At 38.4% G+C, this 26,945-nt stretch overlaps 1 protein-coding gene and 1 pseudogene across 1 annotated transcript in view; one reads left to right on the top strand and one right to left on the bottom strand.

The window, feature by feature from the left end:
- Positions 1 to 26,945, top strand: part of ERC2 (ELKS/RAB6-interacting/CAST family member 2) — an 887,162-nt gene that overhangs the window by 169,011 nt on the left and 691,206 nt on the right. The gene's annotated exons all lie outside the window — the stretch shown is intronic.
- On the bottom strand, positions 1,814 to 2,096 carry LOC125161185 (small ubiquitin-related modifier 1-like; annotated as a pseudogene).

The raw sequence follows: 26,945 nt of genomic DNA, 5'->3' as shown, positions 1-26,945 counted from the left end.
GGAAGACTGGGGAGTCATGGGGCAGGGCCAAGAAAGACTCAGAGTGCGTGGATCTTGTTGAAGTCCATGGTGGGTGCTGCAGTCAGCAGTAGTTGACCTCAGAGGTCAACACCCAAATCCAGGTGGCACCAGTTACTCAGACACTACCTGTAGATGGCAAATATGCCCCAGGGGATGCTTTACCATTTAGGAATTTAGGGTTAGATGAGAAGGTGGGGAAAGAAGAGAATCTCAAAAGACTGATGTTTAAGTAGTGGTGACTGAGTTACTTCTAATTGCCAAGGTTATGTTGTTGTACCTTTGTTCTTTATCAGGGGGTTAGAATTAGGAATTTGGAGGCTACAATGAAATTAAGATATAGAGATATAACATTTTTTGGTACATCAAATATAAAGTTATATTTTGCACATTTCTCTTAATTGCTGATAATTTTTAACCAGAATCAGCTAAATTAATTATGCTAATTTTTTCACATTAGTGACTAAGCTATAGTTTGAATATGAATGGTTTGAAACCATGTTCACGTATATTATTTCACTTAATTTGGGAGGCATGTATAATTGTTTAATATTATGAGGCAGGGTACCATTATTATTTTTTACAAATGTTTTATTTATTTTAATGAGGCTGGTACAGACAATGTCCATTTAAAACACATATCCCCGGTCAAAAAGTACAAATAAAATAAAAAAGAGTAGTGTTCTGTTGAATACACTTCTGCATGAATAACTTTATTAATTGTTAATGAAAATTAGAATATTTCTGAGATCTTCTTTAAAAAAATTTTTTTTTTTGGGGCGCCTGGGTGGCGCAGTCGGTTAAGCGTCCGACTTCAGCCAGGTCACGATCTCGCAGTCCGTGAGTTCGAGCCCCGCATCGGGCTCTGGGCTGATGGCTCAGAGCCTGGAGCCTGTTTCCGATTCTGTGTCTCCCTCTCTCTCTGCCCCTCCCCCGTTCATGCTCTGTCTCTCTCTGTCCCAAAAATAAATAAACGTTGAAAAAAAATTTTTTTTAAAAAAATGTTTTATTTATTTTTGAGCGGAGTAGAGGAGGGGCAGAGAAAGAGGGAGACACAGAATCCGAAGCAGGCTCCAGGCTCTGAGCTGTCAGCACAGAGCCCAGTGCGGAGCTTAAACTCATGAACTGTGAGATCATGACCCAAGTCGAAGTCAGACACTTAACCAACTGAGCCACCCAGGCACCCCTCTGAGATCTTCTAATAAGACTTTTCTTGTATCTTAAAACACTTTCTTTTCAGTGAAACTATCTTTGAGTTAGTCATTACCCTCGCCATCTCTGTCATCTTGATGCCAGCATGGTATTTCTCTTCTTTTGGTCCAGACCCTCAAATTTTAAAAGTAGCTTCAAGTTAAGGAAAGGTCATTTTTCCATAGTTCACTTCTCCGAAAAACTTTCATCTCCCACTGAAAATCATAGTCCAGGAGTGAAGCAATCACAAGTTAGAACTTCAGGGCCAACTGGAAAGTCGTTGTGAACACTCGCATTGGTCAATCTTATTTATCATAAGACTGAAAAAGCACAGCCTGGGAAAAGTGGGCCCTCTATGCATGCATGTAATTTTTAAAAAGGAGAGGGCTGTATGAAGGGGGCTGAGGTTTGATCACCAAAAATCAGCACAATGAAAACAGGTGGTAATGAATAATGGGCACTAGAATTCAAATTAGCAGATGTTTTAAAGAGATGGGGTGCCAGTTTTCAATTTCATTTTGAACACCACGTTACAAAAGAACTAATTTTAAAAATAGAAAAGGATTGAGGGTAAAGAAAAAAAAAAGAATATATAAATCATTGATCATTGTTCCTGATAAACTTCAATCACATCTTCCTCCATTCCAATTTCTTTTGGAGTGTAATTATCAGCACTTCTCTGATCTTCAAAGAGAAACCTGAGTGAATTCATTGGAACACTCTTGTCTTTGGCAGTGTGATGTTTTGAGTTTATTGAGGTGTGTTGTCATTTTCACTTTGAACTGAATCTCACTGCTATCCTGTCCAATGACTTTCAGTTTAATGTGTTCTCCTACCTTCTTATCCCACAAGTCCTCAGTTGAAGGTTTTGGCTCCTGGTCAGACATGATGATGGTGGCTTCATCCAGGGTCTCCGTACAGTAGCGCCCTCAGGTAGGCAGAACCTCGCTCCAGGGTTTACAAATCCATCCCTCTTCCCCACCGCACAATACCGCGGCTCTGCAAGGTACCATTATTATCCCACATTTTACAGTTAAGGAAACCGTGGCTCAGAGTAATTAGCTTACTTGGCCACGGTCACACAACTGGTCAATGAATGATGCTGAAGTTATTGATTCAACGTCCACTTTTGAATTATCAGAACCTGGCATGGGACCTGACACATAATAAGAGCACAATAAATATTTGAATGAATGAATGATGGCTCAATTGTGTGGCAGTGTCAGTAGGCTAGTTGGTAGGTTGGGAATCCTGTTGTGAGCAAGGTAAGGAAAGAAAAATTAATCAGAGCTGGATCCTCCTCTAGGTGAATTAGTTGTCCCTGATGTGCTATGCATTCTAATTTATAGCTAAACCTTTGGAAATACTCGTGGGTCCTGTCAGAAAATACATGGAAAGCAAAAGAGTTTTAGAAGTGAAAAAAAAAATGTTTTGTGGTTTAGAGACTCCTGAGGAAAGTTAACTCTTGGGCTGAGTATAGTATGGGGGGAGTATGTCAAGGGCCAAGAAAGTATTTCATATCAGTTCATGCCTCTTAGAGTTGCTTTACAACATCTCATCATGTTGCTGTAATCCATGAGCAGAATAAAAGTGGACAGCCTTCCAGGGCAGATGTAAAGAAATTATAGCTAGTTCTCTAGTGCAAAGTAGTGCCAATTTCAAGTTTGGGTACCAGGCCTCTCCCAACCTGTCCAGCCCGACAGTACTTTTGTTTATTTCCACTTTGCATGTGGCTTTCTGTTAATCTGATTAAAATACCAGTTCTGTGTATAGGTGTTATATTTCTGGTTAGCACTTTGAGGTTGGGGTCCTAATTGAGAGCTTTTTTTTCACCTTCTGGAAGTACAAGTCCTTTTGAAAACTTATGGTTTTGGAGTTTTGGGACTCTTTAGAATTTGGCTTTCATGTATGGGGGGAGGTTCTTTACATTAAAGTCTGAGTGTGTGTGCAAACAAGTGAGCATTTCTTGAACCTTCCAAATGCTGTGCATGTTTGACCTGGACTATACTGAGAGTGGTCTGCACACCTATGCTTAATCTCTCACGCCTCCCACTTATAACTGAGGGATCTGAGTCTCATATTTGGTATAAATTATTAGGACAACCACATTGGGGGAAAAGTTTGTCAACGTAAATGAGTCTGTAATCAAATACCTGGATACCTCTGGAATCTATCCTTTAGAGATAATTTTTAGTGCAGAAAAAGAAGTTTTATCCCCAAAGGTTGGCATAAATTGAGAGCAATTTCCCCTTTTTTAAAATAAAAAGTTTTTTTTAAATAAGAGAAAACTTTTAAATAAGATAAAACTTAATAGTTTCCAAATATAAAACTAGCAATGATGTTATATAACCACCAAAATGATTTAAAAAGTACCAAACAAGGTACTTTATTACTTACGATTAATCTTCATTCAAGTTATTATTATCCCATTATTTCAGTCTTGAGGGAAGGGAATAGGCTGTGGAGTTAGAGCTTGTGAACACATAATTCCTTCTTAGAATAACCAGCTTGTAAGGTACAGCCGTGACAAACACTGAAACTGGTGAACAGAGTACTCAGAAAGAAGCCATGAGGCTGACACTTCATAGGTTCCTTGGGATGCCCATAAACACAGCACCCATAATTATTTTTTGTTGTTGAATAAAAAAATTTTTTTTAGAAATCTTTATTTATTTTTGAGAGAGAGAGAGAGAGAGAGAGAGAGAGAGAGAGAGAGAGAGAGAATGAGAATGAGCAGGGGAGGGGCAGAGAGAGAGGGAGACACAGAATCCAAAGCAGGCTCCAGGCTCTGAGCTGTCAGCACAGAGCCTGACACAGGGCTTGAACCCATGAACTGCAAGATCATGACCTGAGCAGAAGTTGGATGCTTAACCAACTGAGCCACCCAGGCGCCCCTGTTGTTGAAATTTTAAATTTATTTACAAATGAAAATATATTTTAGTTATTTCAGGATAATTTGTAGCAAAAAGCCTTGGAAGATGCTTTTGTAATTCTGTTGCTATTATCCTATATAATATTTGCTATATTTGGGGGATGGGAGGTTTGTAAGGCCTGCCTTTCTTTGAGCTTATTTTTTTTAGCCTATAATTCTTTCAATCCCCACTATCACTACTAGGTATTATGAATGTCCTTCAGGCTTACATTCAAATGAGACATATATGGGAGACATGAGACATAACTTTTACACACTCTTAAATTGTTTCTGCAAAAATATATCTTTAAAAATAATAAAATTTATAGAAATGAACTACCACCCATGTTGATATATAACATTAAGATCAATCCAAAGCCTGATTTAAAAAATAATAACCATCAGAACGTGAAAGGAGAACATTCTTTTAGGTTTTTAAGTCAATGTATAATATTGTCTAAGTGCAATAGGGTATCATTCCAGACTGGTAGGTGCTTAAAATGAAACTTTCAGACCTTCCACAATAGAGTTTTAATGCTAGAGTAGAAGGGCAGAGGAAAGTATCCTGTAGCCCACCTCCTTTAGGTTACTTCTGCTCACCCCTCAGGTTACAAAGACAGACCTGTAGGCTTGCCAGACTATAGGCAATACTGGGAACCAGAACAAGTCACTTAAATAGCTGGAAACCTCATGTGTAAACTGTGGAGGCAGGAGTTGGATTAGATCAGCATTTCCTAAACATTGTTTTGAGAAATTCCAGTGTTCTGTGAGGAGTTCAGAGGCATCCACAAGTAAAGAGTTTCCCTGATCAAATATATGTGAGAAATGCCATATCCCTCTTTGGAGATTCCCAGTGTATGTGAGTGAGCATATTCTAGGTTGTGAGATATTCTGTAGTAAAGACATACTGTCCAGTGTTTCACCCAGAATTACTTAAATGTATTTGATGACAGAATCCTGTTAACAAGGAACATATTTTGGGAAACACTGAACTAAGTTTTTTTCCAAGCTCCAAGATTCTGGGATTTTAAACATGCCATCCAAAGGTTGCTTAGCAACATGACAGCCACCTGATTTTCCCACTAGATGGCACCCTTGAATGAGATTTACTTTTTATTTTTGACTTGTTTCTCTTTAGACCTTTTTGGACATAGTTTTCCCTGTGTACCAGGAGAGTGCAGATCAGATATGAAATTGATGTTAAAGCCATTATGGTAACATTTTACAAGTTATTTAAAATAAAACAGTGTGTCAACCGTAGGGATAAATAACAACCGAGACTGAAATATGATTTTTTTCTCACTGGAGCAAATAACTTTGTAAAAAAATATGATTTGAACAATACTGATATGTCTTATTTTTCACATTTTAAATCAGACTTTAGCCAGACAAAGTTTAGTTGAACATTTGCATTGTTTTACTGATCAACTTGAAATGTTGATCTGTGAGGCTGCCAGGGAATCTAGTGGCAGTTGGGAACTTTCTTTAGTTTCTATGATGGGTTAAAAAAAAAGTGTCTTCAGCTGTAACACATGTGTATATTTTGTTAGAGATCACTGAAATATTATTGTGTTTAGGTGGCATTTCATCGTCAGAAGGTCTGACTCTCTAGGCAGGCTGTGGTAAGTGGTCTCTTAAAGTCTCCTTCATGTTCTAATAAATTTTTGATTGGTTCTTTATTAAGAATAATTTGCTATTAGGCATTAAGATTTTGCTGGTCTGTGGGTTAGTCAGTCTGTCTTTCACTGGGTCTCACTGTTGTAAGCTTAAGCACATTAGCATCCCCCCCCCCCCCCCCCCCCCCCCACTCCTTCCCTGGAGTTCATGGAATTTCACACGTTGGTTTAAGTGTGCCCAGGAGTTTTGGAAAATGAAGGCAACTTTACTTAGGAATAGTCATGCTTCAAGTTTGTTCAACTGAAGGATGTTTACCTATTAGAAATGTGTGCCTTTTTAATGATGGAAAGGGAGCTTTTAAAAGTATAATGAGGAGGCTTCCTGAACGGCTTCCTGAATTACCTGAAATATGTGTGTATATTTGGGGTGGAGGTGACAAGCCAAATTCTGTGACTGGAGTCTCATCTCTCTCTTTCAACGCAACCTTTTGAAGGTGGACTCTTTGTAAGTCCTCTTAGGTCTTATTCCAGTGAAAGATTCTTTCTGAACCCCAAATAGCACCCTGAGGACATTAAAATTCTTTTACTTCCTAAAGGTAAGTTGTCTGAATTGTGATTTTCTTAGCATTACTATCAGATTTGCTACCATCTCTCGCTTCATGCTTTGTGTTTTCTCTTAGCTTTTTCCTCTACAACATTCAGCATGGCACAGGCCCTAGTTTTGAAGTTATCTTTGGGCCTTGGATTTTTAGCATAGTTTGTGTGTTGCACTCTTATTTTGTTAGAGCATTTGTGTGAGAAATTTGATGCAGATTTTGTGAGTGTGGTTTATAATGGAAATGTCAGTTAAAACACATAATGATAACCTAGTCAGTATGTATTGAGTGCTTATTGCTCCAGGCACTGTGCCAAGCATGTTACATGTATTAGCTCATTTAATCTTCATAGCAACCTGAAGGGGATAGATGTTCTTTCTATGGCATTTTCAGATGAAAATGGGGGATAGATGCTCTTTCTATGGCATTTTTTCACATCTTATGTTTTACTAACACATGAAAGATATGAAATATTCTTGTCCAAATATTTTGTGGAATGTGCATAGGGATCTTTGTAAGGTTGAGACAGGCTGGGCCAAGTGGCTACAAGGTAGCAAGAAATCTCCTGATAATGAGAATTCAACTGCCAAGTTTGTTCTCAGCTCTAGACACCAAGATTTCTTGGCCTGATGGCTTCATATTCAAATATGTTTGGCCATGTTTCTCAAAACACTGAGTTACTATACTTTGCATTAACAGTGCTTGGCTTTGTCTTTTATGCAGAAAGCCCCTCCAGGCCTCTGTAATGTGCTAAAAAAGATCTTGTCTAAAACTCATGAAAATAAATAACATAAAACTGTTCTGAATAAATTTGAGTTAAGTGAACAGAACTCTTTTCTGTGTATGTGTATTGCGTACATACAGTTGTGTGCTCCCGTGAACACATGTTCTGTCGTTGAGCCTAGGACCAATATCCTCCATAGTGAAGGACATCTCATAATTTCCATTATAAATTATTTTAGGGTTTATAACTAATACTGTAAAAAATTCAGCCATGCCTGGAACTTATTTTATTGTGTTTGCAGGTTAGTTATTGCAAGGGAGCATGTAGATGAGAATATATCTTTGTCTTAGCAGTTGGAGGTGGTACAAATATTTTTGTAATTGTTGTGATGGATGGGAGGGATGTCATAAGTAGATCAGGGACCTCAAAGATTCAAGTGGCAAAGAGCAACACGTCAGTTGGATTCTGGATGCCTGAAGGGCAAATACGAAGTTTGATCTTTAACTTGCATGCTAATTATAAATGAGAGGCTACCCAGTATAGCATTGAATTCTGTGAATCTCTTTTTAAAGAAATTAATTGGCAGGAACGAGTGCATTCTTAGAGGCATGTAAGTTTATTTTTATCATTAAGACTAAGACTCAACTCAAAAGTCAACTCTTCTGGAAAGCCTGCAGTAGTTTCTAAAATGTACCGAGCACTTTCAGGCAGCATGCTAAGCTCTTTACACGAGTTTTCTCATTTACTCCACTGAACATCTTTATTTTACAGATGAAGAAGCCAAAGATCAGAGACAAAGTATACCAGTAGGAGCTGGTATAAGGGCTGATAGACATGGGGTGCAAGAGCCTACAGTCTGCACGCATTGTGCCTAGTGTTTTCTGATTCCCTCTTTGCACTGACATTCCTTTAATCCAGTTAGTTGTTCTCAGCCCTGGGGCTTATTAGAACAAGCCAACGAACTTAAAAATGCAGACATGCAAGTCCACTCAGATCAATTAAATCAAAATCACTGGAAATGAGGCCCAGATGATTTTGCAGAGAACCCCCCCCCCTTTATTTGTGATCAGCTTTAATAGTTGTGAGGTCAATTATTTCTCATGTAAAAGTTTAATTGATCCATAACCCATTTATTTAAAATTTGTACCGTTTGTATGGGCTGAGCAAAAGTTTGTCTTTGCAAAGGATTTGCTAAGTGAATTAATAGATGATAGTGGAGCATAAAGGAAATGTTTATCCTATTAAAGAGCACAAGCCGCTTTCATGTGTAATCAAAAACTGTATTCATTATAAACAAATTGATAGGTGAATTTCAAGTCATTTTAATATCTGTTAAGTAAATTTCCTAAGTACTCTTCATCTACTACATTTTATTAACCTGATTGATTACTTGCTTTAAAAAATGTTTTTAAGAAAATAGTCTGTCATTCTTACTTTTGATATAGTCAACTTGAGATTTTCTCACCTTTAGTTGAAATTAGTTTTTGCTGTGTGATGTGCCATAATGTCACTTTGTAGCTGGGTGTTTTGCCTCAACCATGAGGTTTCAAATTTCTTAAAGCAAGGATCTCATCTCTAATTTTTTAAAAAGTACTTATGCCTATGTTTTAGTGCTCTGCACTTTGTACGTGCTCTATGAGTGCATACTTTTGACCAAAGTAGTGCCTGCTTGGGGAAAATAAAACTTCAGTTGAGGAAAATGTAGAGCTCACATTCATCCTGTAGATATCAGATAGCTGGTCATACTTATATGGGTTGTTTATGATCCACGTGCATGAGATTGGTCTATGTCCGAGCCATACCAGGTGTCACTGAATTTTATTCCTGGGAAGATGCAAGAGCTCCTGCTGTGCAAATGATATATCCTTAAATGTGTGATGGTTCCTGGATGGCTCTGGGTCACAAAAGACGGAAGATGGAGAGAGACTGTACCCAGTCTACTCCTGTCAATTTTATGAATTTCTAGAAAGGCAAAACAGTGCAGTAGTTTAGAGCTAAGGGTCTGATGTCAGTGGACTCAGGTTCAATAAAAAGTTCTACCACTCAATAATAGTGTGGTCCCAGACAAGCCACTTATCTTCTCTGAGTATTTCCTTATCTTTAAAATGGGGTATTGTGAAGATTGAGTGAGTTAACTTATAAACATGATTGGTGTAGTGGATGGTAAATTGTAAACCTGCATACATATTACCTCTTAGTGTTAATATAAAATGAAAATAATAAATTATTTAGAGCAGTGGTTATTAACAGGGGATGATTCTGCCTCCCAGGAGACATTTGGCAATGACTGGAGACAGTTTTGGTTATCACAGTGTGTGTGTGTGCGCGCGTGTGCATGTGTGTGCTTTACTGGCATCTAGTGGGTAGAGGCCAAGGATGCTGCTAAACATTCTGCAATACACAGGGCAGTCCCCCCACAACACAGAATTATTTGACCTCCAGCGTCAATAGTGTCAAGGTTGGGAAACCCTAATATAGAGCCTAATAAGCACAAGTAAATGATTTATATTAGCCAAAAAAAGTTGAAATATTAAATTACCCTGGTATATTAAAGGAAGGCAATTCATGAAGATAAATAATCTCATTTAAGAATCTGGGGAATAGACTTACTGTGATGACCAGGGAAGAAAGGTCACTCAGGAAAGGTAAGGGAAGTTTGCTTTCAGGAAATAGGACATAACACAGTGGTGAAATAAGCTTGAAAAAGCCATGAGGATGCTATTTAGGGATTAAGCTGCTAAAAGGCTTGTTCTTTCTGCCACTTCTGGAGCTGTCTTATAAAGAAGCATGCAGGTAATGGTGGAACTGTTTTACTTTTAAAATAAAACTAAAGGTAATGTGTTCATTAACACACATGAGCACACACACATGAATATATGGCTGGCAGATTATGTAGAGTATTAAATTAAGATAATTTGGAAATAACCTCTAATTCATAGCCAGCAGTACATTGGTTGTGTGCTCACATATACTGGGTCCCTTCTGTATATCTCAAAATGATCAAATTCAAACAAGAATGAGTAGTGGCATTCTTCTTGTGAGTTGAACTCACATTCTACTGTGTACTTTGCTATGAATACAATTGGTTTTGAAGACTAGTTTTATTGTTAGAATGATCTCTAGTGCCCTAGAACATATATAGAACTTACAATGAACTTAAATAAATATACATTTATTTAACTTATTATATAAAGATTTAAAAATATTATATTTATAAAAATAGAATCCTACCTCTTTGACCTGGCATCCCCAGGTTCTTCACAGTGGTCTCCAAACTATCTGTTGGGCTTTGTCTCCCACCATATTTTTCACCCTACACTCTGCTCTCCTTAAACCCAGTGATGATAATATGAAATCACCTTTAGAATTGTTTTTGCTTCTAAAGAGAACTTGTTTTGCTCTCAGATATATCACTTAGCACAGAATAGGCACTCAATAAATTTGATTAATACATAATAATGGCTCTCTTTGTGGACCAAACACAGATATATTAGGTATTGTGCCTCCTGATCTTTGTGCCTTTATTCCTCCCTTATCACAAAAGATTTTCTTATGGAAATATTATCTTCTCCTTTAAAATTTACTAAAAAATCTTCTTCACAAGATCTTCTCTTATTTCTTTTTCAACCCCAGTTCTATCAGAATTAACCTCTCCCTCTTGAGAGACCCAAAGGACTGTGTTCTTCTCCATTTGCCTTGTGTTGGATCTGGTCAAAGCAAAGCCCTTGTCCCCTGTATTGTATACAGCTCCAGGTAAGAAGCCATGACTGTACATTCTTCTATCTGCTACAGGGTTTTTGTACAAAGTACCCAAGTCCTGATTGAATAGCTCAGTGGGTCTTCCCATGGTCATCACCCTGAGGTTCTCTTTGCTATCATGCTATTTACTACATGTTTACTTTGAAATAAGTCTAAGGAGATGAAGTTGCCATAGACTTTTAGCTCCCTGAGGGCAGGGCCTGTGTCTAATTCTATTTGGTGACTCCTTATCTAGAGTAGCATGGAGAGCATGCTCAACAGATGTCTGGGAAATGATTGATGCCTTGAATTACTGTTAGGTGGTTAGTGCCACTTTGTCAAGTATTTTTATGTGAAAGGCAATTGATGGTCCTCGAAGTGTCTGTTTAATGAACTTAATCAGGGAGATAAATGGAGTTACTCTATCAGTCATATAGCTACTATGGGACTGATTTATAGACTAGATCTTAACTTGTAAAAAAAAAAAAAGGGTAAAGTGGAGGGCAAAGAGCTTCCTCTAGAAATGGAAATTAGCCTTTAGAAGACCTTTCAGCTCAATTTAGAGGTATGCTGCTCTTAGATTTCTAAAATCACTGCCACTAAGCATACGTTAATTGCGTTTCACTTGGTGCCAGAGGCACTGGGAGAGTAAGACCAGTTTATAATATAGCCCCTGTCCTCTGGTGCCTTATGCCGTAGTAGTGCATGGCTAAGCAAACTTTTTCTTAAAGGGCCATTTGATAAAGATTATAGGCTTTGCAGGCCATTCAGTCTTTTGCAGTTACTCAATTCTGCCATTGTAGTGTTGTTGTAGCACCCGTAGACAGTACATAAATAAGTGAACATGACTGTGTTCAAATAAAACTTTATTAGCAAAACTGGTTTAGCCTGTGTGTCACAGTTTGCTGACTCCTGCTCTAGAGTTTGGGTAAATGTGTATGTAGGTGGGTATGTGTATGCATATAAAACTAATTGTTAAAGTGTGTGCTTTTTACTGTTAACATTGTAGGAACTGAGGGGAGCGAGAAGGCTGGGCCAGAGTAGTGGACAGGGGAGGCTTGATGAAGGATTGTCTGTCTCTGTGATCACATGTTTAGAACTGTTCTTCATTTCACTTTCCTATCAAGAAAGTTGTTTGTGAAGTTACTCATTTTTTTCATGTGTTTTATAAATATCTGCTAAGTGGTCATTATATAGAAATGTTCATTCTGACTTTTTTAAGTTTAAGAGTTGGATGTGTTTTCCATATTTCAATGACTTGTTTTACACATTTTAGCATCTCTGAAATTGGGATGTATCTCCCAGTTGATGGTGTTATTATATGATTTTCCTTTCTCTGAGGATATAAATTAAGATATACCTTACAACTGTTGGGGGTTAGATTCAGAAGAAATATGGTAGCTGTTTTAGCACTGCCTTCAGTGTTTTCTAAAGCAGGGCCACTTGTTTTAGATATTTTGATTTTTACTTTTACATCTACTCAGCAACCTGTTAGACACAAAGATTCTAAGAACATTTTAAGTTAAGATTGGAAATGCTTTTTTTTTAAACTAATACTTTAATTCCTAAAAGAGATTGGTTACTTTACATGTCTCATTTAATGTTCTGTTAAATAAACTTCTTATGTCAAAGCACAGCTTTTCCTGTGCTCTTTGATAATTTTGACTTTGATAATTTTTCCTTCATAAAGGTAAAATATGAACAACAATTTCAGAAATACCATTCTGTGGTCTAGTGAGTAACCTGGTCATAGCCCACTGTGTCTATTACCTATAACATTCCTTTTATTAGAAGCACAGAATTTGAGAACAGGTGTTGCAATATATATGTGTTTTCCCCAATTTATCTCATTTTTACTTCATTGCTCTTGGATTCTTTAAAACTACGAAGTTCTTTATGCAGGACTGGCCTAATTAGGAGAGCTTGGGAAGGTTTGTAAAAGGTTTAATGTTCCCCCTCTTTCCTGTCTGTGTAAATCAATTAAAATGGACTATGAAGAAACTCACACTCAAATCATGTGTAACTCTGGATTTTACTGCTATGTGCTTGTTTTCTACATTTGAAGAGGAGGTTCCGCTTAACTGTATTTATGATTTACGGTAGCCAGAGATACATTTCAACCAGTTTCGTGATATACGGGAACACGACATAACATAGAAACATTATTTATGCCCCCTATCAGAACAGGAAAGCTGTTTCTTATACTGTGCTTTTAGTTTAGGCAGTGTTCATAGTAAGCACATCTGTCTTTGTAATTAGTGTAAAAAAATCAGTAAAAATTAAAATTCAGATTAGTATTTCACTACCGACATCTCTAAGTATTCCTAAGTTAATCCTCCTCAGTAATAATAGTAAATACTCTTCAGTGTTTGTAGTCTTTGGCTCCTTTAGGCATGGCTTTTGTTTATTTGTCTTCTTTAAAGTTTTTGTTTGATTGCTAAGTCTTGAAGTAATCTCTACATAGTTTTTTCTTCTTGTGTATTTTAGAAAAGGTTTTCAGTGCAAAAAGGTGGTTAAATATTAATTGACAATTGGTCATTAGAGAGAGATAAACTGTGATTCTTATACCACATGGAGAATTTTACAGTGTGGTATTTGTGGTATTGTGTGTGTGTGTGTGTGTGTGTGTGTATTCCAAGGCATTTCAAACTGTAGTTTTACTTAATGACATTCTTATTATAGGGTGTGCAACCTGAGAGGTAGGAAAGGGTAAGCCAGAAGCTACAATTCATTCAAAGATTTCTTCTTGAAATAACTCTGGAAAAATAAATTTTATTATTTTTCTTCTGACATCTTGAATTGCATTTTTTATCCCGCTTTACCTTTAAGGTACTTAAGTGAAAAATATAATGACTTTTTAGAGCAGGCCCAAACTGCAGAGCAATTTAGTTGAGTCCTCTTATTTTTAGACAGAAACCAGAGTTAGGCTGCCTCTACCATTTGAGGGGCCAGGGCAAGTACTAATGGAGAGCCACAGACCAAATATCTAAATATGCAAAAGGTCTACTCAAGCTATGCCTGCCTCCTGTCCTGATGACTGTGGCCTAGTGCCTACAGGTAACAGGGGCCTCAGTCTCTCCAGGGCCTTCCCATGGATCTGCAAGAGCAGGACAGGGTGAGAGTGGACTTAGGTCCAAGACCCCTGAACCCACTGAGCCCCAAATGAGGATAACCTATTCAAACTCTCCAGGGAGGTGTGTTTCTGCCTCCAGGCCTTACTTGTCTGCCTCCAGGCCTTACTTGTCTGAATCAGGCCTTCTAGGGATGCCTCTCTTGGGCAAGGGGAAGGAAGGGAACAGAGTTATCTGGGAGACATCTTGTCTTTGGTTTCCAAGGGCAGAGGCTGTGGTTCATCCTCTCATGGTCCATCAACTCAGTATCCTCTGGCCTGGGGGCCAAGTTCAGTTAAGGAGTCTCTCCTATAGGCTTGGGCAGTTACCAAATAAAAAACAAACAAAACTTCCTTATAAGATTGGAAAGAAAAGAAACTGCATTTTGGAGTTTGTTCTGTGTGGAGCCCTCTACAGTTTGTGGCCCAAGAAAGGGGCCCCTCTGGCCTAGGTCTAAGAAAGGTCTAAGAAAGGTCAAAGGGCCTGGACATTACACAGCTAACTAGTGGTGCAGGCATTATGATCTTCTTCAGAAACTACAGATTTGTTCTATCTACTTTATGACTTACAATCGTGCTTGGTTCTGATAAAGTACAAAAAGGGAAAAAAATGGAAAGACAGAAATAATTTCAATAATGTATTATTCACATTATCATTATCCCATCTCAATTTTTCTTTCTCTGTTGGATAAGGAACCCTTAAAAACTCACATATACATCATGACTTCGAAAGAAAGAAAGGCTATCAAAACACTCTCCTGTGAGAAATCTTCCGTTTCAGAGAATTCAGGTGTGTGAATCACTTCCTTCTGTCCTGTCATAGAAGAAAAAAAAGCAATATGACTTTATATTTCAGCTGAGGAGGCCGTGGTTGGCATTTTCCAGGGAAGATTGCTTATCATGGAGCAGAGCTATATACTGAAATGGATTTCTGCATAGACTTTACAGGAACAGTTTGCAGATGTGGACGGCATTCCCAAGAAAAGATTTTTACAGTGACTGACATCCCCAAAACCTTCCCAGAAAAAGGAAAACGTGTCCTTTCTCAATTTCACGTATGCTTTCTCCTTGATCAAAAGGCTGTTTTATCCATGGTGGCACCTGAAAAATAAATTTTTTAACAAGGTTGCTTCACAGTAAAGATGAAAGTACAAGCAAGTATTAGACAGGCCAACTGGAAGGGCTTGAGTGTGGAGGATTTTATATTTCTTCTTGCAATAAACACATGTGGAGTCCAGGAAGGGTGATGCCGTCATCTGGTGGGGTGATGGAGATCCCCACTGACGCTGGAAAAATACCAGGTTAATGAAGTATGAAATGTAGCATTAGGCACAGGCAGGTATTTTGTGAGTTTGGGAGTCTGTTGAGGGGAGTAAAATCTTAAGTCCTGTTGGTCTCAAGGATCTGGGAGAGGTGAGTGGGCAGAAGGGGTTAGGCTGGGGAGTGATAAGTTGGGTTTGTTTTTGCCTCAGATAACTGCACCTGGAGTGAGAGGGCAGTGAGATGGTTCCTCTGTAGGTTTCATATGGTGACTTGCGTTCATGTTTTTACTGACATGTGTGTTGGTTGTTCATTTAACACCTGTAACATATGTCTATTTTTGCATTGATTGGAGGAATTATGCTTGTTTACATATCTGGCTTTACTGTTGGGCTGTGAGCTTTTCAGGACAGTGCTTAGTCATCTGTTTTTTTCCTTATTCCCAAAAGAACTAATGAAACTTTGGAAGTAGTTATTATTTAGAAGAGGTTGGTTGCATGGAATCAGAAAGGCAAAGTCTCCCTCAGTGGAAAGAGCAATATGCTTCTTACCACCAAGGGTAATGCCTCAAATAATAAATAGACTCCAGCACTTGAGAAGCTGTTGGCAAAAGCTTGGCTTTCAGCAGTGTGAGGTCTGAAAAAACTCCCAAAGCATATCATTTTCATAATGCATATTCTTACAAAATGCAAGATGCAAATTCTAAGAAAAACTGAGGATGCCTTCCTCTACAGAGAAGTCACTGTCCTTTAGAGCAGAAAAGCATTAGAGTGCAAAGAGCATTTGCTGTTCCCCTGGAAACGGCTGCTCAGCAGATGGCCTTCACATTTATGGCCTTGATAGTTTCAGGATTGGAAACTATCATCCTGAAATGGAAAGGAAGAAAATTTGATTTTCTGGGCATGTTCTCTTCAAGTGGAGATGGTTTCTCAAGTGTTACTTGGGAGAAAAAAATACGGCAATATTATCTGAAGCTCCAAATTTATATGTGGCCCTCCATTGCTTAGATGTGTGCTAATCAAGGGTATTTTTTAGTAAGGAGACATGAAATGTCTCAGGAAAGATTTCTGTAAGGATAAATTCCCACCTTACGTTTCCTTATATATTGTTCTCTATGCCTAGATCCCTTTTCCTTCAACTACCTTCAGTCAACTAATGTTGGCACATTTGTCAGATCCCAGCTTTGTGGTCACTTCCACTGGGGAGCCTACTTTGAATTCTTAGATCCTATGTGGTTCTCCTCTTTAAATAATTTCATATCATCCTGTAGCAGGGCCTGCAAATTGGTATGCCTATAGGAGCCAAGGATGAAATGGACTGTTGATAGTAGAATCTTCTGTGATGATTTATTCTGGTTTATTATGGTAGCTACTAGCCACATGTAGCTTTTGAGTACAGTGGCTAGTGCAACTAAAGACCTGGACTTTTAGTTTTTATTTAGTTTTTAGTTAATTAAAATGAAAATTTAAATAATTACATGTGGCTAGTGGCTACTATAATAGACTAGCACAGGCAGGTCTATAGAAAAATGAGCAGCATAAATATGATCAGTGAGTTGAATTTGGGCTCAGTGTCAAAGATACAGAAAGGAATACTGAGGACTGTGGAAAACCAGAAACCATGTACCTTATCAAAAAAGGACCATTGTTGCTCAGTTCTAACTAATTTTTAAGAAGCATAAGAGAAAATCCTATTCATAAGAGAAAATTTTATTGTGAAATTTCCTTATTTAAAAAAATGTTGGCAACTATCTAAAATTCTTGGTCAGATTTTATTTGTTTGTGGCCATTTTGTGACTTCTGTGACTGCTCCATGGCAAGTATTACTATTACTTGAGAGGAAGTGTTGTCAATACTTGCTGGGACAACATTAACTAGGGCTGACCCAAGCAAACTGGGCACTAGGAGGTTATTGTAGGCTTAAGGTGAGCAAGAGCATGGTAGCCTGGACCGTGTGGCAGCCATGAAGATGACTCCTTGAGAACCTCATTAGAATATACTTTATTTTTTCCTTGGCCCTTTATGTTTATTTGATACTAGATTAAACCTTATATATAAATAATTTCAAACAGGTTCAGTTGTTTCATACATTGGCCTCTGTAAACAAGCTTGTTTCCACCTCACCTATTTCCTTCATCCTATTGCCACAGAATCCATGGGTCTCACCTCTGAAGACATGCTATATGCAATCAGGCCACACAAGTGGCAACAAAGGTATATGCCATGGAACTCGACATCCTGGTTTGTCTGGGTTGAAGCTGTGATTTCTTAAGCCTATGTTTTAAGTTTTCATTGCCTTTCCTACTGATATTGGAGAATGTTGAGCAGTTTGCTGGTTTGTGGCAGTGATTTCCCATAGGCAGCCCATACAGCCTCACCTAGAGATCCTTCCCCGACTCCTGCCTAGTACCTGATTATGGGGAAGGAGTAAGAATATTTGCCAACAAACATGTAATTTCTGTTGCTACCTGTTCTACCATTTTGTGTGAACCTCAGGAAGAAAGTTTTCATACTTGATATCTGGTATTACTATATTTATGTTTACATTTTGCATTCTGACAGCGATGTTCTGGTTCCTTTATAGGATAAAGTTTTATTCATTTACTGCTTGGTTAAATATTATGCAAAGGCCAAATTCTTACAGGCTACCTTTGGGGGTCTCACACGGTCATGTCCCTCACCTACTTTAATAGGCTCACCGTTCACTATAATCCCAAGGGCATTTTCCAATTTTGACACATTTTACAGACTTTTCCCAATATTCCTTGAGCTATTTCTGCTTCTAGAACTTGGTGTTTACTATTCTCTAACCTGGGATGCCCTTCCATTTTTACAGGTCCATCTCAGAACGAATTTCCCCATTGTAATGCTGTTTTCCCTCTGTGTTCAGTACAGTGTTTGTTTTTCTACTATGACATGTATCAGCTCATACCATGGACATCCCTGAGTCAAGGAGGGATATATTTCATTCCAGTTGTGCCTTGCCCAGAGTATACTTTCAATAAATATTTAATTCCTTGAATTATGAATGTAAGTTTTTTTGAGTAGGTGACATAATTATGAATTTGTATTTGTATTTTATAATGTGGAGCAATTTAAACTGAAGTTTCTTCCTTTTTCCTGTTAGTCCTTAATTGTGGTATAGTTTTTAAAAGAAGTACCAAGATTTATTTTTTTAAAAATGTCCACAGTTTGGCTGGGCCATCTTACTCTTTTCTGAATTGCTTAGATTTTGCTGTGTGGTCAATTTCTAGTATATGTCATATGGCCTTTGGTTATGTCAAAATTTGATAGTGCTTCTGTGAAGTAATTGTTGAATTTATTTTTGAATGTCTTTACTTCACATCCTCTGGGCTTCTCTTAAGCTTTCCTTTTAGGGAAGGCTTTCAGAAGTGTGTGGTTTGGTGTCCATAAATTCCTGGAAGTTCTGGATGGTTGGAAAATGATTCACACAGTAAATATCTAGGGCTGGATTTGCAAATCATATGCTAAAATCTTACAGGCACCATTGGCTATCAATCATTACCCTGCTGGAAGTAAATAAAAGAGATTAGTGCACACACAAATCTTCTCAGCGATGGCTTTGACATAACAGGCGGTCTTTAGGGCAATGGTTGTCAAAGTGTGGTCCTCAGACAAGCAGCGTCAGCATCACTTGGGAATTTGTTAGAAACCCAAAGTTTCAGGACCCACTCCAGACCTACTGAATCAGAAACTCTGAGGTAGGGCTCAGCAGTGTATGGTTTAACAAGTTCTCCATGTGATTCTGATTTACACTAAAGCTTGATAGCCACTGCTTAAGAAGATATGGGGGGGGGAAATCTTTGAAATTGCCCTGCCTCCTGTATGTACTTGAAACATAAGACCTGGAATAAACCTTGGTTTTCTCTTTAGCTCCTTTTCTGAGCTTCCTCTAAGAGGGTCATCATCATGGGAATTTGTTCTTTTATTTATTTTTATTGAATCTGGCAATTGCAAATCTCAATGCTATATCTGAAAGGAAGATTTTATTCTTTATTAGGAAGGCAGCTGGTAGAGATGTAGGCATTTGAACAGATTATTGTAAGTGGTTGCTTGTGACATTAATTAGTTCTCTCACACCTCCTTCCCTAATTGAAAGAGATTTGCTTGTAGGATGATTTAGTTTTGTTCTATGTTGGACAGCATTGCACTAAAATTGCAGCTGGCCAAGAATCTTGGACATGGCACCATGCATAGGGCTTCAGTGAATTAGAAGAAGAATACGTTGTGTTGAGAAGCAAGCAGAGGCTTAGGGAGGGGAGCCACTCATTCAGGGTTTTGTAGCTAACAAGTGGCTGAGCTGAGGCACACCCACACTCCTTCTGAAGTCTCTGCTCTGAACCACCACATGTACTGCCTCACCAGTGTCACTGGGCCATGAGACAGCAAAACATAATTACTGCTCTGTGGACCTCTTTGCTGTCAGAGAATCCATGCTTTTGAACTCCTTAAAATCATCCCTCCTCCCTCCTCTCCAGAGTATAAACTTCCAGTCCAAGAAAAGGCTGCTTTCCAGAAAAACCTTTGAAAAACTACTAAGGATAGCAAAGGGAGCTGGAGATGTTATTTAGACTTAGATTCTCAGAACTTTAGAGTAAAAAACTAGATACATTAAAACAAGGAAACACATATATATTTACTTATATGTATACCACCAAACCTTTGATGATGGCCGTAGGGTTGCCAGCTTTTAACTTTTCCAGTTTAGGAAATTGAGAAAAAAAAAATCACAGCTATCATCAGCTACCTTTATCATTTTCAACCTCAGATTTTTTCTCTTTTCTCAGAACTCCATCCCTGGGTGATCTCATCCAGTTTGTGGCTTTATATACCATCTTTTTATTGATGATTTTAAAATTTATATCTTTGACCTCAACCTCACCTTTGAATTCTAGAATCATATGTTCAATCACTTCTCTACCTTTCTGCTTATATGCCTAATAGGCATTATAAATGCAATGAATCCAACCTAGATTCTTAATTCCCTCCATTCCCTCGATCTTCTTTCAGTATTTACCATCTAAGGTGCAGGACAGAAATTTTGCCTTTATCTTTTGGCCTCACTTTCTCTCACATCCAGTTCGTGAGCAAATCTTGTTGGTTCTACTTTCAGCATATATGTGGGATGCATCCCCTTCTTACCACCTCATTTGCCACTCTCCTCACCTAAACCACTGTGATTGTCTTTCGCCTGAATCTAATTTAATAGCCTCCTGATTGGTGTCCGTGCTTCTTGCCTCCTACAGCCTGTTCTCCACACAGCTGCAGAATGATCCTTTTAAAAGTGAGGACATGTCCCTCCTCTGCTCAGAACTCTCCCATGGCTCCCATATCATTCAGAATAAAAGCCAGAGTCCTTCACTGGTAATAAATCATGTGGATATCATATTGTCATCTGATAGGATGTGATGACAAGGACACCCCACCTCTGTGGTATTCTTCCCCAAACTCATAACCCTAAGCTAAACATGAGGAAAATATCAGAGAAATCCATTATGAGGGACAATCTACGAAATACCTGATCAGTATTCTTTAAAAGTGCAAGGGCATGAGGAGCAAGGAAGGACTGAGAAACTGTCACAGAGTGGAAGAGACTAAAAACTCATGTCTACATGCAATGTGGGATCCTGGAAGGGATCTTGGAATGGAAAAAAGATATCAGTAGGAAAACTGGTGATTATGAGGAAAGTCTAGAATTTAATGAATACTACTGTATGGATGCTACAAGTTTTGACAAGTATACCACAGTTGTGTAAGATGTTTAACATTTGGGGAAACTGCTGAGAGATTAGTTTCTGAACTATTTTTATAACTATTCTGCAAATCTAAAATTATTCCAAAATTAAAATTTTATCTAAAAGATAAAAAGCTGAAGTCCTCACAGTGGCCTACTAGACCCTATGTGAACTGTTAAAAAAATTTTTTTTTAATGTTTATTTATTGAGAGACACAGAGAGACAGCATGAACAGGGGAGGGGCAGAGAAAGAGGGGGACACAGAATCTGTAGCAGGCTCCATGCTCTGAGCTATCAGCACAGAACCTGACGCAGGGCTCGAACCCACGAACCACGAGATCATGAACTGAGCCGAAGTCAGATGCTCAACCAACTAAGCCACCCAGGTGCCCTGTGAACTGGTTCTGATAAATGCTCTAACTCTATCTTTTTTTTTTTTTAAGTTTATTTATTTTGAGAAGGACAGAGAGAGAGAGACAGACAGAGAGAGGGAGAAAGAGAATCCCAAGTAAGCGCCATGCTGTCAGTGCAGAGTCCAGTGAGAGGCTGGATATCACAAACTGTGAGATCATGGCCTGAGCTAAAATCAAGAGTTGGACACTCAGGCACCCCTCTAACCATATCTTCTATAACTTACCTACCTGCTTCAGCCACACTGAATTCTCTCTTGGTCATGTCAGATTTGTTTTTGCTTCCTGGTCTTTGTCCTTGCTTTGTCTTATACATAGAGTGCTCTTTCTTCAGTCCATGGCTAGCTCCATCACCTCCTTCAGATATTTGCTCAAATGGCACAGTATGTGAAAGGGCTTCCCTGACCCTTTTTCTCCCCCTGCCCTACTTTCTATTATCTTTTTCTTTGTAGATGTGTGTGTGTGTGTGTGTGTGCGCTTATGTGTATGTATGTATGTACATATGTGTGTGTTTATTATCTTTCTCCCTTCTCTAGAATATAAGCTTCATGAAGCAGGATAATTTTTTTTTAACTCTCTTATCTCCAGAATAATGTCTGACATATAGAGAGGACTTATAATAGACATTTTTTGAATGAATGACTAAATTTCATAAAAATTTTAGATTGAATAATCAGTTTCAAAAGGAGCAATGGTTCTTTAGATGGAATGGATTTAGCTTTATGAAAAATTCATAGACTTGAACTTTTCTGGTTTGTTTTGCTGTAGATGAGTGAAAATTTGATAGCAGATTGGTACTGGTCTATGAGCTGGGATTTTAGAGCCAGAGGGCTAGGTCATTGTCTCTTCAGAGTGGTATTTTAGTTATCCTAAACACATGCTATCCAATATAGTAGCCACTGGCCACATGTAGCTGTTTACATTTAAATTAATTAAAGTTAGGTAAAATTAAAAATCCAGTTCCTCCATTGGACTGGCCGTATTTCAAGTGGTCAATAGCCACATGTGGCTAGTAACTACCACATTGGACAGCCCAACTATAGAACATTTCTTTCATCACAAAATGTTGTGTTGGCAGCACAGTTTTTTAAATGTTAACTGTTCTTTAACAGACAAGTCTTTGTTTTAATGCCTTCAGATAATCAAAATCAAACGATAATAGCAGCAGCAGCAGCAGCTATAATTTGTTGGCATTTGCTCTGTGGCAGGCACCGTGCTGTCTGCATTTCTAAGTGTTCTTTCAATCCCCAGATCCTTGGAAGAGGTGCTATTTTTATGTTCTAGATGAGAGAATTGAAGGTCAAGGACAGTAAGTAAGTTTCCCAAGGCCACAGAGCTGGTAAACCGGGTTTCAAACTGAAGACTATTACCAAAGTAAGGCCTGTAAACACTGCAATTCAGAGAAGCAATGTTCACAACCATGAGGAATTACCCCATTTTGGTGTGTCTTTGGAGTACCTTCTCTCATTGTCAGGCAGCATGTTTCTTCCTTTCTTTTCTTTGCAATCTCATCAACGAATCTCAGTTTTATTCTGCCAGGTAAATTTTACTCCTCACCATTCTGATTTCACAAGTATCTGTCCCCCATGTCCATTGTAAATGTTGGTTGCAGGCACTGCTCACTACTGATGGGTAGGAGCCCTCCTTGCAATGTGTGATAAAGGATAGCAAGGCTGAGTCAGGGTCCTGGCCATTTTACTTTCAGTTTCTCTTTGGGTTGCTGACTGAATACTTTAAAAAATGTTTTATTTGAGTGTAGATGACATACAATATTACGTTAGTTTCAGGTGTACAACATAGTGATTCAACATCTCTAAACATTATGCAGTGCTCCCCACAAATGTAGTTACCATCTGTTATTATAAAATGCTATGACACTATCGTTGGCTATACTTAAAGACTCCATCAAAAAAATACTAGAAGTAATAAATGAATTCAGTAAAGTTATAGAATACAAAATTGGTACCTAGAAATCTGTAGTGTTTCTATACACCAATAACAAAGTAGAAGAAAGAGAAATTAAGAAAACAATTCTGTTTACTATTCCACCAAAAAGAATAAAACACCGAGGAATAAATTAGGCAAGGAGGTGAAAGACCTGTACTGTAAAAACTATAAAACACTGATGAAAAAAGTCAAAGATGACACAAACAAATGGAAAGATATTCCATGCTTATGGATTGGAAGAATTAATATTGTTAAAATGTCTATACTACCAAAACAATCTACACATTCAGTGCAATCCCTATCAAAATACTAACAGCATTTTTTTTCACAGAATTAGACCAACTAATAGTAAAATTTGTATGGAGCCACAAAAGACTTCAAAGAGACCAAGCAGTCCTGAGAAAGAAAAACAGAGCTGGAAGTATCACAATCTCAGGTTTCAAGACATACTACAAAGCTGTAGTAATCAAAACAGTATGGTACTGGCACAAAAATAGACATATATATCAATGAAATAGAAAAGAGAGTCCAGAAATTAACCTACATGTGTATGGTCAATTAATCTGTGACAAAGGAGAAAAGAATATACAATGATTGAACAGTTTATCTCTGCTTGTGCCCCATTGGGATTGTGACTTTTTACACAAGGGTGAAATCCCAGGGATCGATAGAGCTGGCAATTGCACATGGCTTCTCTGGAATGGAGGTCATTGGAGCATGGGAGGATGTTTCCTGAAAGATAAAAGGAGAGAAATTCTTGATTGTTAGGAGAAAACCCTCTGAGAGAGATCCTGCTTGGTTTGGAAAATGATCCCAAGACTAGTCTTTTTAATCTCATGTATCTAAGTCAGAGAGAATTTTTGTTTCTTAATTTGGTTGTCTTGGTTTATAATTATGGAATGTATCTAACTCTTATATTCTGTAAAGAAGTTTTTTTCTAGGGTAAATTGTGTAATGCTTATTTCGTACAGCCAAAGGGTATTTTTAGAGTGGAGAGATAATTTAGGATGATTTCCCTTTCTTATTTAAGCGTTCTTTGAGGGAAATGGTCTGATGTACAGTAATGAGGCCATATATCTGTTGCTGAGGTCACTGTTGACAATTTGAATAATACTGTTCTTGAAGAGAACAGCTAATGGTAGTGATTGACTGCTAAAATTCAGCCTGTCAGGCCTGACCTTGTTCTCTGTGGCTCAAAAAAGAGAAATATGTCTAATGCAGATAAATGTGTCATAACTGTAACCCCTGCATAATTGCCTCAAGCTCAACCTCTTTAATTGATAATGCATTGTGTACACTTTTGTCATAGACTATCATGTGGTTTTTGACTAGGTCAGATGAATTGGTGGGGCATTCCTAAGAGAACAGTGTGCACACAGGTGAAGGTCTTGAAAAGTCTATTGTATGTTAAAGAAAGATTGTTCAGTTCAATGATTGAAGTGTGAGAGAAGGGTCTTAAAAGATAGGTATGGGGACAGGGCAGGAAGGGCTTTGAAGACTCAATAAGATAATTTTTTGTTTAAAAAATTTTTTTTAACATTTATTTATTTTTGAGACAGAGAGAGACAGAGCATGAACAGGAGGAGGGTCAGAGAGAGAGGGAGACACAGAATCTGAAACAGGCTCCAGGCTCTGAGCTGTCAGCACAGAGCCCGATGTGTGGCTTGAACCCACGGACCGCGAGATCATGACCTGAGCCGAAGTCGGACGCTTAACCGACTGAGCCACCCAGGCGCCCCAAGATAATTTTTTTTTTAATATAGAGAGAGTCATTCAAGTTAGTGGTGTACCATGCTTTAGAGAGCTTAATTTGAATTCAGAGTATATGTATATAGAAGATGCTTAATGGTGTGTGCCCTGAAATCAGACTGTCCTGATTTGAATTCCAAGTAACTTAAGGATGCCTAAGTTTCAGTTTCTACATCTGTAAAATGGGAGTAGTAATAATTCCTACCTCTTAAGGTTGTTGTGAGGATTAAAGAAGATAAACAAAACATGTGTCTCGGTGGTTTGAAAGGGCAAACCCGACATATGTTGTTATCTTAGTTTTTTTTAAAGTTTATTTATTTATTTTTGAGAATAAGAGAGAGGAGGGAGGCATAAAGAGAGGGAGAAAGAGAGTCCCAAGCAGGCTCCTCACTGTTAGTGCAGAGCCTGATGCTGGGCTGGATCTCATGAACTGTGAGATTGTGACCTAAGCTGAAATCAAGAGTTGGATGCTTTTACAATCCCAGACTTTAGCCTCTACTGCAAAGCTGTAATCATCAAGACAGCATGGTATTGACACAAAAACAGACACGTAGACCAATGGAATAGAATAGAAACCCCAGTATTAGACCCACAAAAGTATGGCCAACTAATCTTTGACAAAGCAGGGAAGAATATCCAGTGGAAAAAAGACAGTCTCTTTAACAAATGGTGCTGGGAGAGCTGGGCAGCAACATGCAGAAGAATGAAACTAGACCACTTTCTTACACCATTCACAAAAATAAACACAAAATGGATAAAGGACCTGAATGTGAGACAGGAAACCATCAAAACCCTAGAGGAGAAAGCAGGAAAAAAACCTCTCTGACCTCAGCCGCAGCAACTTCTTACTTGACACATCTCCAAAGGCAAGGGAATTAAAAGCAAAAATGAACGATTGGGACCTCATGAAGATAAAAACCTTCTGCACTGCAAAGGAAACAATCAACAAAACTAAAAGGCAACCAACGGAATGGGAAAAGATATTTGCAAATGACATATCGGACAGAGGGCTAGTATCCAAAATCTATAAAGAGCTTACCAAACTCCACACCCGAAAAACAAATAACCCAGTGAAGAAATGGGCAGAAGACATGAATAGACACTTCTCTAAAGAAGACATCCAGATGGCCAACAGGCACATGAAAAGATGCTCAATGTCACTCCTCATCAGGGAAATACAAATCAAAACCACACTCAGATACCACCTCACGCCGGTCAGAGTGGCTAAAATGAATAAATCAAGAAGACTATAGATGCTGGAGAGGATATGGAGAAATGGGAACCCTCTTGCACTGTTGGTGGGAATGCAAACTGGTGCAGCCACTCTAGAAAACAGTGTGGAGGTTCCTCAAAAAATTGAAAATAGACCTACCCTATGACCCAGCAGTAGCACTGCTAGGAATTTACCCAAGGGATACAGGAGTGCTGATGCATAGGGGCACTTGTACCCCAATGTTTATAGCAGCGCTTTCAACAATAGCCAAATTATGGAAAGAGCCTAAATGTCCATCCACTGATGAATGGATAAAGAAATTGTGGTTTATATACACAATGGAATACTACATGGCAATGAGAAAGAATGAAATATGGCCTTTTGTAGCAATGTGGATGGAACTGGAGAGTGTTATGCTAAGTGAAATAAGTCAGGCAGAGAAAGACAGATACCATATGTTTTCACTCATATGTGGATCCTGAGAAACTTAACAGAAGACCATGGGGGAGGGGAAAGGGAAAAAAATTAAGTTACAGAGAGGGAGGGAGCCAAACCATAAGAGACTCTTAAAAACTGAGAATAAACTGAGGGTTGATGGGGGGTGGGAGGAAGGGGAAAGTGGGTGATGGGCATTGAGGAGGGCACCTGTTGGGGTGAGCACTGGGTGTTGTATGGAAACCAATTTGACAATAAATTTCATGTTAAAAA

Source organism: Prionailurus viverrinus, chromosome A2, assembly GCF_022837055.1.
Source record: "Prionailurus viverrinus isolate Anna chromosome A2, UM_Priviv_1.0, whole genome shotgun sequence".
Taxonomy (NCBI): domain Eukaryota; kingdom Metazoa; phylum Chordata; class Mammalia; order Carnivora; family Felidae; genus Prionailurus; species Prionailurus viverrinus.
This window is presented reverse-complemented; position numbering and strand designations above follow the sequence as displayed.